The sequence below is a fragment of the Delphinus delphis genome, chromosome X (assembly GCF_949987515.2).
Source record: "Delphinus delphis chromosome X, mDelDel1.2, whole genome shotgun sequence".
Taxonomy (NCBI): Eukaryota; Metazoa; Chordata; class Mammalia; order Artiodactyla; family Delphinidae; genus Delphinus; species Delphinus delphis.
The window spans coordinates 92443656-92461366 of record NC_082704.1 but is presented as its reverse complement, the minus strand read 5'-3'; the positions used below and the strand labels follow the sequence as shown (position 1 = coordinate 92461366).

The 17711-nt window shown below is 47.6% G+C and overlaps 1 long non-coding RNA gene across 1 annotated transcript; it reads left to right on the top strand.

Annotated features, from left to right (window-relative positions):
• Positions 1–223: 223 nt before the first annotated feature.
• LOC132418339 (uncharacterized) lies at positions 224–9872 on the top strand. The gene is made up of 3 exons (XR_009517983.1): positions 224–345; positions 9539–9653; positions 9730–9872. It is a non-coding gene; the product is annotated as an uncharacterized lncRNA (long non-coding RNA).
• The last annotated feature ends 7839 nt before the right edge of the window (positions 9873–17711 follow it).

Below are 17711 nucleotides of genomic sequence, written 5' to 3'. Positions count from 1 at the left end.
CACCCACCAAACGTGGCTCATTGACTTCCCTTCCACAGGCTGGTGGTGGTGGTGTTGGCGTGGGGGGAGCGTGACTTGCAGCTCAGTGGTTATCTTTTAATTCACAGACCACATAAGGAACACCATGATCCGTGCGTCTGTGCAGCGTGTTCCAGAGTCCCAGCCCTCACCAGCTGTGAGGTCACATCTCTTGGAAGGCAGTCATCTACCTCAACCAACAGCTCCGAGATGCTGGGCAGCGGGACCGTATCTGCCATTGGGAGAGCTGCCGCTGGTGCTCTGGGCTGTCCTACTCCTTCCGGTAGCCAAAGAGAGGATGCGAGTTTTAAAAATGCATATATTCAGGTAATCCATATTGTCATACGCCATCTCCCCCCCCGCCCCCGTTTTCTAAACCTAACAAGTTGTTCCTTCTGTGTCACTAAGTGGGCAGCCTGAAATGAGGACAAATTTCATTTCCGGTTACCTGAAAGTAAACTTTCTCCCTTCCAGTTTGATTCCTCCAACATCTGTTGAATGCCTCTGTGGTGTAAGTCACTATATTAGGCAGAACATGGAGGAGGAAAATGGCTAGCCTCTGTTTCTGATTAGTGATATAGTCTGTCCTCCCTCCTCTCTCCCTCTCTCTCTCTCTCTCTCTCTCTCTCTCTCTCGCCCTCCCTTCCTCCCTCCCTTCCTCCTTTGTCTTTCTCTCTTTCTGACAGTTGTCTATTTTGGCTCATGTTCCTATGATAATTACCCAAGAAATGAAAGCGTTTATTTTCTAAGTAACAACCCAATATTGATTAGAAGGCTGGGGTTTCAGCCGCCTCTTTTACAGTCTGGTCTGGAGGGACCAGCAGGACCCTGTGACCTCAGCTTGTGGCCAGCCCAGGTTGGAAACATCAAGGGATTTCCAAGGAGGCCACAGGCCTCAATCCTACTTGGTCAGATCGTAGCTGCACACACCCTTACCCCTCGTGCAGGGGGAACTGGTGACAAGTGATGCTGAACCAGAGGTTCAGGACGCTCATATGATTTATTATCTGTGTACAGCCTGGGGAGGAGAAAAGACTCATAGAAGTGTTCTAGGCTGGTCATTCTGCATGTGAGCATTTATTTATCTGCAAAGCTGCCGAATGTCCCTGCAGGAAGTCGCGGGCGCAGCAACCCCTGACTGCACAGACAAAAGTCTCCCCTTTACACAGGGCTGCTTTTATTGTTTCCAACAGCTTTGTGCTTTCCCTGGGGGAAGAGGAGAGTCACAGAGCGAGTTTTCTTCCTCTTTTCTCACGCTGCAGAGGAAGTGATGTTGTGGAAACAGGGGCATTAACTTGGCCTGCAAACCACATCAGAGCCAGAGTTGGGAAAAGCTCGGAGCAGGGTGGCATTCCTATGGCTTTCGTCCTCCGGGTCCCCAAAAACCCAGCCTGGGTCTGAGCATGGGGATGGCGGGCGCTCACAGGTGGCACAGAGCAAGAGAAGTCGTACTTGGGAATCATTCCATGGGTACAAGGGGCTCCCTGGGGACGGGTGCTCCTGAACCATTAGGAGTCAAGCCCCCAAATGACTCCTGGGGCAGCTTCCCTCATTCTTCATTCATCTATTGGAACACACTTAGGGATTAGGCACTTGGTGCCCAGCACTGTGCTGGCCCAGGGTGTGCAATGGTAAGCGACAGAGACACAGCCCCTGCGTCACGGAGCTTACATTCTACTTCGCTTGGCACGCGCAAGGTACCGGATGTGGTCCCGACCGTCGAATCCTGTAGGTCCTACCTCCTTAACGTCTATCCTGGGCTCTTCCTCATCCGACCATCCTTAATTCAGACCCTTGAGGACTCCTCGTGGAACAATGGAACCCACCCTCCCCAAACTCGCCTCCTCCATCTGAATCGTTCAAGCAGCAAGAAGGGGAGAGACAAGGGGAGATAAGGACACCCCCATCCAGCTGAGTCAGCCTCCTTTCTAAAGATTTCTCAGAAGTCCCACCTAATGATTTCTACTTATGTCTCATTGGCCACTTCTTGCTGCAGGGGAGGCCGAGGAATGGTACCTTTTAGCTTGAGGCCATTGCTGCCTCAGGTTACTACGGAAGGGGGGATGGCTACTGGGGTGGCCAGCCAGCCACCTCTGCTCATATACTCACAGGGTATGTGACAGACAGTATGACATCACTTAGTAGGTGGTAGGAGAGAGTTTGAGAGGGACCTTTTGGGCTCTGTTCCCTGGTTCACATCCCAGTTCTGTGAGAGCCGCCCTCTGTCTCCTCCGTGGGGTTGGGATGCCAGCAGCCTCTATGTTGCTGTAGGTGCAGGTGGAATCTGCCCCTAGCTGAGCCAGTTCTGTTCTTTTTTTTTTTTTTCCCCCCTGGAAATGGGGGATCAGGAGAGAGAAAGCTGGTCAGTCAGGGCAGGGCTGGCTGCATGGTTCCACCTCCCGCCCTGCACCCCGACTCACCTTCCTGAGATGGGTCCTCGGATGCCAGCTCCCCACCTCCTCGTGACCCTGGCCCTGCTTGGCCTCCCACACACCACCCTGGCCTTGGGACTGCTACCACCCTTTGCCCCTGGGTACTAACTTTGGGAAGGTCAGGGTTGGGGAGCCTCACGGTGCCTTGGGGGTGGGGCAAGGTGGCAGCACTTTTGGCCGGACACATGGCAGGGTCCTCTCCTCCACGGAGGATCCAGGCACCGAATGTGTCCCAGCATGGAGGTTGTGATCCCTTGGAGGCCAGCGAGTACCTTGGGTGGAGGCAGTGGGTGTGCGGGGGAAGGGGAGAGTGAGGTCCCAGCCCGTGGCTGGGACCCTGCATTTTAGTTTTGTTCTGGGCCCCACAAATGATGTAGTCAGCCCTGTCTGACAGTGGGGCCATTGCGTTCAAGCCTGTGGATGCCAGGCCAGGGAAAGCCAGTCTGCAGAAAGGCAGAGAATAATAAAGAAATGCGGTAAAAAACAGAGTGCCTTCAGAAACAGGGCCCCAGAGAGGGCAAAGATTGGTTCCTGAAGGGCGTCCAGTGCCCGGCTCCTGTCCGCTGTGGGGACCTGCCTGTACTTCTGCTCCTGAGTTCTTCTCATCAGTTCCCTTCTGTTCCTTGTGCTACTATGAATGATTTCCCCTGATTACCAGCTAAAAGTGCCCCAACCCAGACCAAAAAAAAAAAAAAAAGCTTGGTTTGCAGTTTATAGTGTTGGGTTTCAGTCCCAACTTTGCCGTTTAATTCGCTGTGTGATACTGGGCGAGTAGTTTTTTAAAAAAATATATTTATTTATTTAGGCTGCACCAGGTCTTAGTTGTGGCACATAGGATCTTCATTGTGGCATGACTAGTTGCGGCATGCATGTGGGAACTAGTTCCCCCACCAGGGATCGAACCTGGGCCCCCTGCATTGGGAGCGCGGAGTCTTACCTGCTGGACCACTAGGGAAGTCCCTGGGCAGGTTAGTTATTCTCTCTGAGGCTTCGTTTCTTCAACCTTAAAAAAATGGCTGGACCTAATGGTACCAACGTTGTAAGTTGCTATAAGGATTATCTGTTTACACCTCTTCTCGTTAATAGAAGTATTTAAGACACAAAGGCACGTAGAGGATTTTGAGTGAAACAACTTCCTTCTCTGACTGTTTTCTCAGTACTTCGATACGGCATACTTGAATCTGGTTAACTTAAGTGGTTAGAATAGGGTCAAACGAGATGGATGTCATAGGTTTTGAGCACTAGACAGGTTTGCTTAGCGTATTTCCATGACTAAAGACTAAACACATAAGGTAGATATTCCAGTTATCTATCGCTGCACAATGAACAACCCCCAAATGTGTGGTTCAAAATAACAACCATGTTACTGTATCTCATTATCTTGTGGGCCAGGAATTGGGACGGGACTAGGATGGGTGATTCTTCTGCTCCATGTGGGGCCAACTAGGGGCTCTCGGTGGCACTCTGGTGGTGGATGTGCTGGTCTGGAGGGTCCAAGTTGGCTTCATGCACAAGTGTAGTGCTTTGGTGGGGATGGCTCCAAGGCTGGGCTCAGCTGGGACTGTAGAATGTGGTTCCTATCTGTGGCCTCTCCAGCATGGTGGTCTTCGGATAGTATCACTTTTTCCGTGGTTGCCCAAGTTCCAAAAGACCAAGATAGAATCTAGAAAGCCTTTTCTGACCTAGCCTTGGACATCATGTGGTATCACTTCTGCGGGTTCACCTCATTACAGGAGAGTTAGAAGCTCACCCAGATTCAAAAGCAGGAGACTACATGAGGGTGTGAATACCAGGATGCATGGGTCATGGGTGGGGGCATTTTTGGAGACTAGCTATCACAGTGGACCAACCACTTATATGTTTGTTCCCTTAGTCCTGGGGGGCAAAGTGCAAGGACATGGTTGGGAGAGCTCAGGTCCATCCCCAGTTCATCATCAGAAGTATTCTGGGAAATCCTCAGCAAGGGGCAGGAGATGGAAAGGCTCTTGGGAACATCAACCTCTGCAAAGAGCTAATTCCATAGGCTCTGGATGTTAAATCCTAGTCCTGCTTCAAAACCAGCCTCTTGGGCTCTTGAACTTACAAAAAATAATCTCAGATTCCTATGAGGGAGTTATAATTGTCTCCATTTTCTATATGAGGAAACTTAATTAAATTGCCCAGAATCACAGCTAGAAAATGGTACAGCTGGAATTTGAAACCAGCTATATCTAATGCAAAAGCAGTAGGTCATTTTACAGTTTAAGTTACTTTCCCAGGGTCACCCAGAGAAATACAGAAATACAATTCAGTACCCATTCATGGTAAAAACGTTTAGCAAGATTAGAAGAGAATGGAAGTTCCTTCATCTGATAAGGAGTATGTACAAACAAAACTTACAACAAACACTGTATTTAATGGTAAAATATTAAAAGCTTCCCCCCTGAGATCAGGAACTAGACAGGATGATTGCTGTCACTCTTTCTATTCATTATTATTCTGGAGGTCATAGCCAGTGCAATAAAGCAAGAAAAAGAAAGAAAAAGCATCCAGATTGGAAAGGAAGAAGTGAAACTCTCATTATTCTCAAATGACATGCTCGTGCACATAGAAAATCCAAAAGAACCTACAATCCAACTATTAGAATTAATAAGGGAGTTCATCAAGGTCACTGAATTTAATGTAGGGCTCTGGTGAGGAGTCGATGAGAAGTTTGTATCAGCTACTAAACCCTAACCTACTTAATCCTCACAACCACTTCTCTTTGGCCTGTGACCCTGGTGACACTTCCTTCTTGACATTCCCTTTACCTTGTCTTCCTTGATACAATCTTCCTTTGGGTCTCGTCCTCCTCTTCTGGTATCTGCTCCTACAACATCGGCCGTGCTCAGAGTTTGATCCACAAGCAGTGCTGTGGCAAGGACAGCTTCATCGTGTTCTCTGTGGGTGGCATCTCCCATGGGTGTCCAACACTCTTATCATTTCTTCCCTGGACTCGCCCGCTGACCTAGTTCTTGGTTCTCCCCCCTCAATTTTTCCCCCCATTTTTTTTATTGTGGTAAAATACACATAATATAAAACCCACTATCTTAACCATTGTAAGTGTACCATTCAGTGGTGTTAAGTACATTCATGTTTCGAAACCATCACTACCATCCTCCTGCCTCCCTTTGTTTCCATCTGTCACACAGGCCCCAGTGGGAGGGGACCTTCCTCAAACACAAACTTGATCTTGCTGCCTTTTCCCTCTTTAAAATCTTTCAAGACCGGAGACACCTTGGTTAAGGATTTGGGGCCATAAGAGAGGTGATCCCAGGAAGCACAGTGAGGGAATGAGAATCAAGACAGGGAAGGGAGGAAGGCCAATATACGGTACGTTTGTGAGCAGGTTACCGATATGGGCAACTGGGGCTCAATTCTGCTGGTGCCTCTCTGAGATCCTGTGTAGCACACCCCTCAGCACTGCCCCGGTGAGGGGTGAGGAAGCTGGAGTATTTACCCACCAACTCCCATCCAGCTGGTAAACCAGCTTTCTGGGAGAACAAAGAAAGTCCCAATTTGTAGTGTTTGCCAGTGGCCACGATATAAATATTCCCAGTGTGGCTGATTGGAAGCTACCAATGTTTTAACACTTGGCTTGCAAATTTTCTGAATATGTAACAGTCAGGCTCTCAGGCTCTCCAGAGCTAGTACCACTGCTCCAGCACACCCCAGCTCTCATTCCGCATTAGCTGAGGGTTGTTTCTGGGAAGCTAAGCACTTAGGATCTGCTCGCCCATATGGTGGCCAGCTGAGCATGCTTCAGCGGCCTGAGAACTCCCTCTGATGGTTTCAGGAAGTCCTCATTGTGTTTGGGAAATCTTTTCAGGTGCCTTCCGGGTCGGGTGGAGGGACACGGGTGGGACACCAACAGAGCTTGCGGTTAGGTCTTCGCAGGGCCCCCCTGCTTGGAATGCCTGCTCCTTCTTAGCACACACCCCCGCCCCCCACCCCCGTAAGCTTCTGCTCGTCCTTCAGTACTCAGCTGTGGTGGCACCACCTCTGTGAAGCTCTCCCCGTGTTGCCACACACTGTCCTTGCTCTCGTGACAGCCTGAAAGCACGCCCTTGGCTTGTTCATTGCTACCTGCCTTTGTTCCTCACTGTACCGTAAGATGCCAAGGCCAGGGATGTTGTCTATCAGTTTCTGTAACCGCAGTTGTTAGCCCAGGGCCCAGCACAAACTTAGCTACTTAATAAACAGACAACTCGCCCCACCCGACCCTGGCACGTTGTAATGATTGAGTCAAATGAACACTCTCCCCCCTCCCCCTCCACTATTTCTATATCCACTGCTCAATCGATCAGTTGGTCCCTACAGCTTTATTGCTTATTCCCATCCGTTTCCAAAGAGGACTTTAGGCAACAAGCAGGTGCTTCCTTTCCCGTGAAGGTGTGAGTGACCGTATTTTCTGAAGCAATGATCAGGACACATGATCTGACACATGTTACGACACACGGTCTGACAATGGGACAGAACAGTTTAAATCACCACCGTCTCGGAAAATCTGGGCTGCGTGGCCCTGTGTCGAAAAGAGCCAGGAGCCATGGCTTCGTAATGCACGCCCAGAGCAGGCAGGAGTTCTGTTTTGAGGACCTCTGTGCTTTTAAGAGCGGCACGTGAAGATAGCGGAAGAGAGAAGTTGATTTCTGCGGCACTCTAGCTGGAGTGATCATAGGGACCAGGGAAAAATCTGTGGCAGAAGCAAGCTCCCATGAAGACCATATGCTGTAGTTCTAATCGATGGCTCTTAGAAGTAATTCCTCGACATTGCATTCATTTTTACTGCCTCCCCTTCAGGGGCAGGAAGAACAGGGTTGTTAGCCCGCGTTTATAGATGAGGGTATTTAGAAACAGAGAGGTTCAATGGCTCAGCCCCAGTCACAGAGTGAATCAGAGACACCGCCAGCCTCGAATCCAGAATTCCGACTTGAGCTTCTGCGCCAAGATCCCTCGGGGCACGTTTCCTCTCTAATTTGCATAAATCATCAACATTTTTTTCCAAGCTTGTGCTGAGAAAGCCCCTTTTCAAAGAGCGGAAACTCCCTTTGCCTTCTGTCGCCTTAGTTTTATTTTATGAACCAAATTCTTTTACTTCAACATGTAGACTTGCTATTTTCCCTTCCGTTGAGCCCTTTTCAAAAGAGGTCATGACCTTTGCTTATAGATGCAATGGAAACGGGTGAGCCTAAATGAAATAAAACAGACGATCCGGAGGCCATATAAAGTGTCATTTCAACTAATGTTCAAAATCCCATGCAGTTGATTATAAGTCTTAGATCCTGGCAGGTTATCAGGAAGATAAGAATGGATAAATGGTGCTTCCAGTGTTTGGACCCCACTAGGTGTAAGATGAGCCTCCAACCTCGGGAGCAGATTCCTAGGATTAGAAATAAGAAACTGGACATACCAGGGCCGTGCAAGCTTTGAGACATTTCAATTTGGAAATATGTAGGGAACCATACCTGAGACTGAAGGTATGCCAACTTGGTCTTTTAATCACCAACATAATTACATAATTACTCACAATCCTTTCACATATTTAAGAAATTCTTAGCTTATGACCTCATCTGTCTGATGGTCCTTAGGTGACTCCAGTATTGAGGTTTCTGGACATGAACTGTGCTTCCTGGAATCCCAGGTCAGCGCTTAGTGCCTTGCTGACACTCACGAAATAGTAATAATCCTCTTGAAAGTAAAAACATGCAGTGTGTTTGGAAAAATCTTCTCCTCCATGTCAAGTACGTTAGATTTTCAAAATAATGTATGGCTCATCTGTTTAACCATTAGAAAAAAAAGGAGTTCTGTCTATTTGAAATCTTTGGTCAAATAAAATTCAGCATAGAGGAAAAGCTTTTTGTCTACATGGCGCAGTAATTTACTTTATTACTTATCACATTAGTCAGCTATTGCTGCAGTCATGCTGTGTAACAAAAGTTTTAAGCACACCCAAACTCAGCAGCTTAAAATGTTTATTTCCTGTTCACGGGGTAGGGGTCGGGGGCTGGGGTTCTGATGATCTCAGTTGAGTTTGGCTGTACTCGGTAGCTTGGGTCCAGGCCTGTTCCACGTCTCCTCATCCTCCTTGGCCCAGCAGCTCCCTGGAGCATCCTCATTTTATGGCAGATCACCAGAGAGCAAAAGGCAGGCCAAACAACACAAGCACCTTTAAAGCCTTTGCTGGCATCATATCTGCTCACATTCCATTGACTAAAGCAAGTCACAGGGTCAAGCCCAAGGTCAGTGGAGCAGGGGAGCACAACAGCCCAAGAGGGAGGGGGAGGGGAGTAAATATTTGCTGAACAATACTCCAGTCTCTCACAGTTATCATCCCTAAAAGCCTGTGTTATGGACTGCATTGTGTCCACCCCCAAAATTCATATGTTGCAGCCTGAGCCCCCAATCCCTCAGAATGTGACTGCATTGGGAAATGTGGCCTTTAAAGAGGTGATTAAGTTGAAATGAGGCCATGAAGGGAGCTCTAATCCCAACTGGCTGGTGTCATTATAAGAGAAGGAAATTTAGACACATAGAGGAAAGGCCACGTGAGGACACAGTGAGAAGGTGGCCGTCTGTAAGCCAAGGAGAGAGGCCTCAGGAGAAACCAACCCTGCCGACACCTTGATCTTGGGCTACCAGCCTCTTGAACTGTGAGACAATACATTTCTCTTGTTTAAGCCGCCCAGTCTGTGGTATTCTGTTATGGCAACCTGAGCTAATACAGCCTGTAAACCCCTTGTGGGTGACTCAGGGCTGTGTCTTACTCATGGTGTTGTCTTCCCCCACAGTACTTAGCACATTACCATGTATACATATTTATGTATATTTGGTGAATGAATGAAATCTTCTCTCAGTTTCAAAATCAATAATTAACTTATTTTATCAGCCAGACTCATGGTTGCAGGTGTTAGAAACCCATTTAAAGTTTTTTTAAGCAAAAAGGAAATCTTTGGGGTCAGATGACTGGCGTAGCTTCTAAAATGTACAGAGTGATTCTAAGAACCAGGGCCTCACCTGCCGGATCCTCTTTCCATGGTCCCTCACTGATGCACTTGGCCTTGTTTTTGCAGAGAAAATGACTACCAAGAGAACGACAGATTATATTTTCCAAAAGTGATGACAACAGTATCTCCCATCCCAGCTGCTCATCTTACAGTGTGACTTTGACGTTCCTCCCGTTGAGAGGTAGGGTCTGTGTTTTCTGCCTCTGAATATGGGTGGGCTTGTGACGACAGTGGAAGTGACACTGTGTGACTTCTAGGCTAGGTCATAAAAGACGATACAGCTTCTGCCTCGTTTGCTGGAACATTGCCTTTGGAGTCCTGAGCTGCCATGGCAGAAGTCCGAGGCTGCCATGCTGTCAGGAAGCCCAAGCTACATGGAGAAGCCACGTGAAAGTGTTCTGGCCAAGAGCCCCAGCTGAGGTCCCATCTAACAGCCAGCATCAGCTACCACATGTGAGTGAAGATGACTCCACATGACTCTGGCCCCCAGCCATCGAGTCCTTCCTGTTGAGGCCCCAGATATTGGGGAACAGGAACAAGTCCTCCCCATGGTGCCCTGTCAAAATTCCTGATCCACAGAATCTGTGAGCATGATAAATGGTTCTTTTATGCCACTATGCTTTGACATAATTTGTTCCATAGCGATTGTAAGTGGAATACAGAGCCCAGGATTACACTCTTACAGCTACCACTCTTTAGAAAATTCTGGGAAAGGTCTCCAATTGGCCAGGCTTGGGTCACATGCCTACCTCTTGAGCCAACTGCTCTGTCCGGGAGGAAGTAGAGTAGCTCTAGCCTACTTTATGTGTTCATTCCTGGGGACGTAGGCAGGGATGTTATTACGGCCACATACCAGACGCCTAGGGCTAGAGTGATTCATCAAAGGTGGTAGGGGTGGTCTCAGCAGAAGGGGTATGAGAATGTGTTCTGGGCAGACTGAAATAATAGCTATATTCTGTCACCTTTACTTTATTTGGTAACCTTTTTTGGGGGGAGAAGGGGAGGTTTAAGATAGTTTCCTTTAAAAGAAGATCGGAGACCACAAGCTGTGTGACTTTGAGCAAGTTACTTTGCCACGCTGAGCCTAATAAGAATTTTTTTTTTTTTGTACTTCTCTGGCAAGTTGTTAAGAGTGTGTTAGAAACGCTTTTCACTTTAGTCAAAATTTACGTCAGGTCAGTCATCACTTGGAAGCAGGGACTTCAATGTTCTGCTGAAGGGTCCACATTGCTGTCTGCATTAATTTCCACATGGCTTCCGTCTTTCCCTTTTCCACCCCAAAATACACACACACACACCAGTCGCACGTGATGTGCACACACACATATTAAATATGTATTTTTCATATAGTCCAAAAATAACCAAACCTTTCTTCTTTCCTGAAAGCCAGTAATATTTTTGCAGCCTAGAAATATCCTTAGGGTCAATATCCTCTATCAGGGATCGGCAAACTTTTTTTGTGACAGGCCAGAGAAGAAAAGTTTCAGGCTTTGCAGGCCAGTTTCTGTTGTGACTACTCATCTCTGCCCTTGCAGCCAAAGCAACCACAGACGATATATAAGCAAATGGGTGTGGCTGGGTTCCAATAAAACTTTATTTATAAAAACAGGTAGTGGGCCAGATTTGGTGCACAGGCTGTACTTTGCACAGAATCTATAGCAGCACTGTCCAATAGAAATATAACGCAAGCCACATATGTATGTAGCTGCGGAGAAAGGCGGTGTCTCCCCAGTATCAATTCCCAGCCTGCAGTAGCATCAGCTCCCCTGTTGTAGGAGAAGGTATCCAGGCAGAGCATCAAAGATATGTGGGTGCTGGAGGAAGGAAGTTGTCAGAGTACAGAGAATTGTCTCACATAGCTGCCCGCGAACTCAGGCAGGTCCAGGGCGTAAGGAATGGGGCATCAATGGTGTCTGCCTTGGGGAGCAAACCTAAGGAAGAAACCTGTGCCTTGGAAGGTAGAACAGTGAAATGGGGGAGGGGGTACTATGCCACTGGAGATATCATGGTGCTGCTGGGTCAGGGTTTTCCTGAAGCCAGATCTAACTCTGGACTTTAAGGGTATGTGAACCAGTACATTCCCCAATCAGTATGTAAGCCAGTTTCCATGGGGATTTCTATGTCTTATCACGGAAAGCAGTTTTTACCACTCTACAGGTTAATTAGCTCAGCAATTCTTTGGATGTTGAATAATCTTACTATGAGAATTGAGATTGGCAGAGGTGCGGAGATTCTGTATAAGCGTTTCTCAGCCCCTCTATATTTGATAGGATACTTCCCTCCTACTCCTGCCCCTCAAACAACAAAACGAACACGGCCTTTTTGGTTTTCAACCCTAGGTCAGTAGTAAAATAAGACTTAAGAAACACCCTGGGGAGTTTGGTTAGGATCTATTTCTGAATTGCACATGGTCCAGCCTGTTGACTGAAGCAAAGTGTAGACAGAAGCTACACCATCATTAAAGAAGGTGGGGTATATATATATATATGTATGCATATATGTATATATGTATATATATGTATATATATATGTGTATATATATATATATATATGAATATTATTCAGCTATTAAAAAAAAGAAGGGAATCTTGCCATATGTGACAACATGAATGGACCTTGAGGGCATTGTGCTAAGTAAGATAAGTCAGACAGAGAAAGGCAAATACTGTATGATCTCACTTATATGTAGAATCTACAAAACGAAACCAAACCAAACAAAATTCATAGAGAACAGATTGGTGGTTGCCAGAGGCAGGGGATGGGGGTGTGGGTGAAATGGGTGAAGGGGCTCAAAAGGTACAAACTTCCAGCTATAAAATAAGTCAGTCATAGGAATGCAATGTACAGCATGGTGACTATGCTATACATTAATAATAGTTAAGAATAGTGCATTGCAGTATTTGAAAGTTGCTAAGAGAATAGATCTTAAAAGTTTTCACCACACACAAAAAATTGTGTAACTATGTATGGGAATGAATGTTAACTCGACTTCCATCGTACTGATCGTTTCGCAATATATACAAATATGGAATCATTCTGTTGTATACCTGAAACGAATATACTGTTATATGTCGATTACATCTCATTTAAAAAAGAAAGACAGAAAGGAACCATCAGTCCGAAAGAGACCAGGGCAGGTATGGTAGGTTGTTGGGTCCCTAAACACCCATTTCAACTCTCCTCTTGCTGACAGTCTTTTAGAGCAAGGCTCTACGTTCAATAACGCGCTTTCCCAGACATCTGTGCAGGAGAGGTGGCCGTGTGACTCCAGTCCAGCCAGTGGGACACAGTCAGAAGTCACCTATCATTGCCTCTTCTGCTGCTTTCTCCTTTGGCTGGAGTGAGGGGCTGGGGCTGGAGATGCACGCGTCATTGCCACGTTCCGAGGAGGGGGAGACAGGCAGGCTTCTTCTTGGCCTTCGTGGGCCACCCTTCCAGACCTGGACTCTATTACCCCGACTTCTTACTGCCTGAGATAAATCAGTGCCTTTACCATTAAGCCAACAGCCACGGTTGTTGAGTTTCTCTTATGGGCAGCTGAATGCAGTCCTGTGTGATACAGAATCATATAAGCCTCTTTACTTTTACCAGGATGTTCCTTTACCGCTTTCCCAAGGATCGTGGGCACGTGGGAGACCTCAGAGGGCCTAAACTGTGGCCAGGGCAACAGATGCAAACCAGGACAGATGAAAGTAGGTAGACTAGAGCTAAATGGCCGTGGGAGGACCTCTCCAAGCTTGTTTTTAAAAATCTTCAGGGAATCCAGGGGAGATCATACAGCCTTGGTGGTGAACCCGGAGCCAGTTCGTCCTCCTCATTGGTAGAGACTCTTGGTGAGTGAAAGTGCCCAGATTCCAATTCCAATGCATGGAGGGAGAGGGGTCCCCCGCGCACCTGCTCCAACAACAAGCAGTGCCTGGGACACCAACTGGGTGTCCTACAGTTCAACTCAATTCTGACACCATCTACCTGGAGACAGCGTCAGATCCCACAGGTTAAGGGCTCAGTCCCACAAGACTGCCCTCTGCCTCAGATGCCAATTGCAAGTCCAGGTTGTCACCTGTGCCTCTGACCTACTGGCTATAAATCAGAGGTTCCCACGACCTCCTTCTTGGGTTCAATTAATTTGCTAGAGCAGCTCACAGGACTCAGAGAAACATTTTACTCACGAGATCACTGGTTTATTATAAAAGGCTACAACTCAGGAACAACCCGATGGAATTGATGCATAGGGCAAGGTGTGGGGAAAGGGCACAGAGCTTCCATGCCCTCTCTGGGCTGGAAGCTGATTCAACCTCCCTCCCCTCTTCCCTCCCAGGAGATCAGGGGGTGGGAATGAAAGTTCCAACCTGCTAATCACAGGGTTGGTTCCTCTGGTGACCAGCTCCCATCCTTAATGAGGTGTCCAAAAGTCATCTCATTAACATAACAAAAGACACCTTTTATCACTCTCAGCACTTAAGAAATTCCAAGGGTTTTAGGAGCTCTGTGCCAGAAGGGGACCAGACCAAATCTGTGTTTCTTATTATAAATCACGAGATGACAGTGAATCTCTCTTGGACTCTACCAGCGCAGAATGGGCCATCAGACGCTAAACGACTATCCCAAGCTACACGATGGGGAACATCTCCCATCGCTCTAGGACCTGGGTGCTCACCAAACCCTTGTCCCACATGAAAAAGGCCTTTCGTTTTAGCTCCTGTGCTCTCAGGCACCCCCATCATTCTCTCCACTTCTCTTTACTGCTAGTTTATGGCATTGAAAAAACAACCATCGCGACAAATTGCCTTTTCTTCTTGCCTTTCGAGAAAGAAACCTAAGTGCTAGTATTATTTTCCACTTTTAATCACAGCTTGACAGAGATGGAAAGTTAAGTCGTGTAATTGCTTTTGTGTTTTGTACTTCTTTTCACTATTTTGGAAAAAAGAAATAGTTCAATGGATAAAATGTGGGTTTACACCAGACCCCAAACATCACGAGCATTAATGGCAACCATGTGTTATTCCAGAGAATGTGCACCTACTTTGTGGGAGGAAGAAAAAATACGGCGCTGCTCGGCTAGTGCACAGAGGAAACCAAAGAGTTCCAAAGGCATGTTTGGGGACAGAGAGCTGTTTCAGGTATCTCAAAGTAAAAAAGATATATTTTGTAAAAACTTAAGATGTAGATATTACCATGGGCGTACTTGCAGCAAGATTGCCTTCCCCAAACTATTAATTCATAAAACGTCTGTCTCCTGACTGGAAGGTGGGGGATGCCTGGAGGCACATCTGGCCCATCCCACCGCCTTCTGCCTGGATTGTCCACAAAGCCACTGGGCCAGCATGTGGCCCTCTGTGCAGAGGCCAAGACGAGAGGCTGCAGACAGGTGGGGCTGCAGCTTGGCCACAAAGCGCTCCCTACCGCCACCAAGAATGGAGCTGGGATGGGGCTCTCCGCCCAGCACGAATCTTTCCCCATCTCTCCCGTTGCCAGAAGCCTCAGGTGGGCTGGGCTGGCAGAGGAATGAACTTAGCAGAGACCCACTTGGTTCCAGGAACCAAGACTTGATACCGCTGAATCACGATTGCCTGCTGGAAGGGACAGTGCAGGCTTAGTCTTTGTATGTGTGAATTTAGTGTCTGCTCGGGGGCTAGAATCAGAGTTGTGGTTGGACGCATCCAGCCCCAGATTGTAAAGTGGGTAGGAATTTTTGCTTGGTCACAAAGTCTGGTGTGCAGACACTAATGCTCTTTATTTGCCTTTTTCGTTCTTTTTTTTTTTTTTTTTTTTTTTTGCAGCCTCTAAATTTTTATTAACATGCATTTTTAAAAGCAAGCATCCATACTAGTGTGTGTGGGGGGTAAGGGTGGGAGAGGAGGGCAGGGCAGGGCGAAGGAATTCTGCTTTATTGGTAATAAAATGCCAGAATTTTTTATTTATGTATTTTTAAAAAATTATTTATTTTTGGCTGCGTTGGGTCTTTGTTGCTGCGTGAGGGCTTTCTCTAGTTGTGGCGAGCAGGGGCTACTCTTCGTTGCGGTGCGCGGGCTTCTCATGGCGGTGGCTTTTCTTGTTGCGGAGCACGGGCTGTAGGTGCGCGGGCTCAGTAGTTGTGGCACGTGGGCTCAGTAGTTGTGGCACACGGACTTAGTTGCTCCACGGCCTGTGGGATCTTCCCGGACCAGGGATTGAACCCGTTTCCCCTGCCAGGGCAGGCGGATTCTTAACCACTGTGCCACCAGGGAAGCTCAAGCGCCAGCATGAACTAGAATTACCTTTGCTCTTGAGCTCTCGTTTCCACTGATGGTGAATACTGTCAGCGTGCCAATTCAACCCAGCTCAGCACTTCCTGTTTAAAGGTGGTCCCTCTCAGGGTGAATGTGGCACTCCCTCGTCCTCACATCCTCCTTCCCTTCTCCCAGGGGTAATCAAGGGCTGACCCCTGGTCCCGGCCTGAGGAAGGGGCCCACAGGCCACCATTGGTACTCGCTGACTTCTGCCCAATTGTGTTATTCATCTCCAGCTGCATACGAAACCACTCCAAAACTTACAACGAACACAATATTTATTTTTCCTGTAAAATCTGCAATTTGAGCAGGGCTTCGCAGATATTTGGTGTCAGCTGGGGTAGCTTGAAGGCTGGGGGTCGGAATCTCTCCGAGGCCCCCTCAGACGGTGGCTGCCATCTGGGACCTCATCTGGGACCTCATCTGGGGCTGTCAGATGGAACGCCTACACGTGGCCTCTGCCTGTGGTCTGGGTTTCCTCACAACATGGCAGCTGGGTTCTAAGGGTAAATGAAGAGAGAGGGGAGGGGTGTGCCAATTTGCCCTTCATGACCTAGTCCTTAAAAATCGTGTGGTATCACTTCGTCACATTCCGTTTGTCAAGGTGGTCACAAAAGCCCGCTGAACTTCAAGAGGTGGAGAGGAAGACTCCACCTCTTGAGGGGGGAAATGGCACATACTAGAAGAGCATGTGAATTCATAAGTGTTGTAGAGGCCACTCTCCAACTACGGTCTGCTACACCCTCTCTTCTCCGTGCATTGGCCGTTGATCTTTTTAGAGCTGCCACCATCTCTGGTTCATTAAGTCCACTCTAGTTCCCTCACCGCTACCCAGAGGCCTCTTGGTGTTCCAGCCTCACAACCATGTCTGTGCCCATCTTGGGGATGGAAACATTTATACAGCTCTATTTCCTCATGCTTGAGAACGCTGTTGGCCTCCAGGCCTCCTGGGCTGTAGCTGCCCTGCGGCTCCGGCACCACGTTGGATGTGAGGCTTCTCCGTGTAGCTTGCAACCATCCCTGGTCTCCTCTGCTTGAGCCCCAGCCTTCTGGTGCCCATTCCAGCCGGCAGGGAAGAGGCAGCTACTCTTCTGCGGGCAGACTCCACATTCAGGGCATTTATTGTAAATTGTATCCACCGTTTCATTTTACCCCTTATTGGCCAGAACTTTGTCACATGGCCACATCTAACTGGGAAATGTAGACCTTATTCTGTCAAACCGTGGGTTCAGTGAAAAACTGGAAGTTTTTTTCTCAAGGGAGAAAAGAACGGGTTTTTCAGGAGAACTCCTATCTTGACAACAGAGGCAGCATTTAACCTGAGAGCTTCAGGGTGAGTCAGAGTCAGCAATGATAGAACCAGGGGAAGAGTATTTTAGGCAGAGGGAACAGCAAAAACAGAGGCTCAGAGGCAGGAAAGAGCATGGCCTATTCGAGGTACAGGAGCGTAATTAGTGAAGGGTGTGACCTGTGGAAGTGAGGGCAGGTAGACAGGAGGAGAGAGATGAGATGAAAGGAAAGGCGGGTAACTACCAGACCATGCGGGGCCATGTTGGCTAGGATCAGTAGTTTGGATTTTATTCTAGAACACGTTTCCGAACGGACTCTTTGATGTCTACAGTTCCCACAATTAGCAATTTTTTTTTTGGTGCAAAAGTCCATTCAACACAAATATTTATTGAGCGCCTACTCACGACAGGAAAACAGAAGGCATGTGGCAAGGTAGGAATAGCTTAATATTTGGCGTATTAGCATTTAGAAGGTACCCAGTTTGGTCAGTGTATTAGCTGAGTATCCCTGGGCAAATTACTTAACTTCTCTGAGTCTCAGATTCCTTGCTAGGCAACGTTGTGAGTTTTTAACAATATAATGCGTGTAAAGGTTCATGGTGAACTCTAAGGAGCCTCGTGTACACTGTGGTTATTGAGATATTGTTACAATATTGGTGTAAGTTCATCACACTCTTTCTG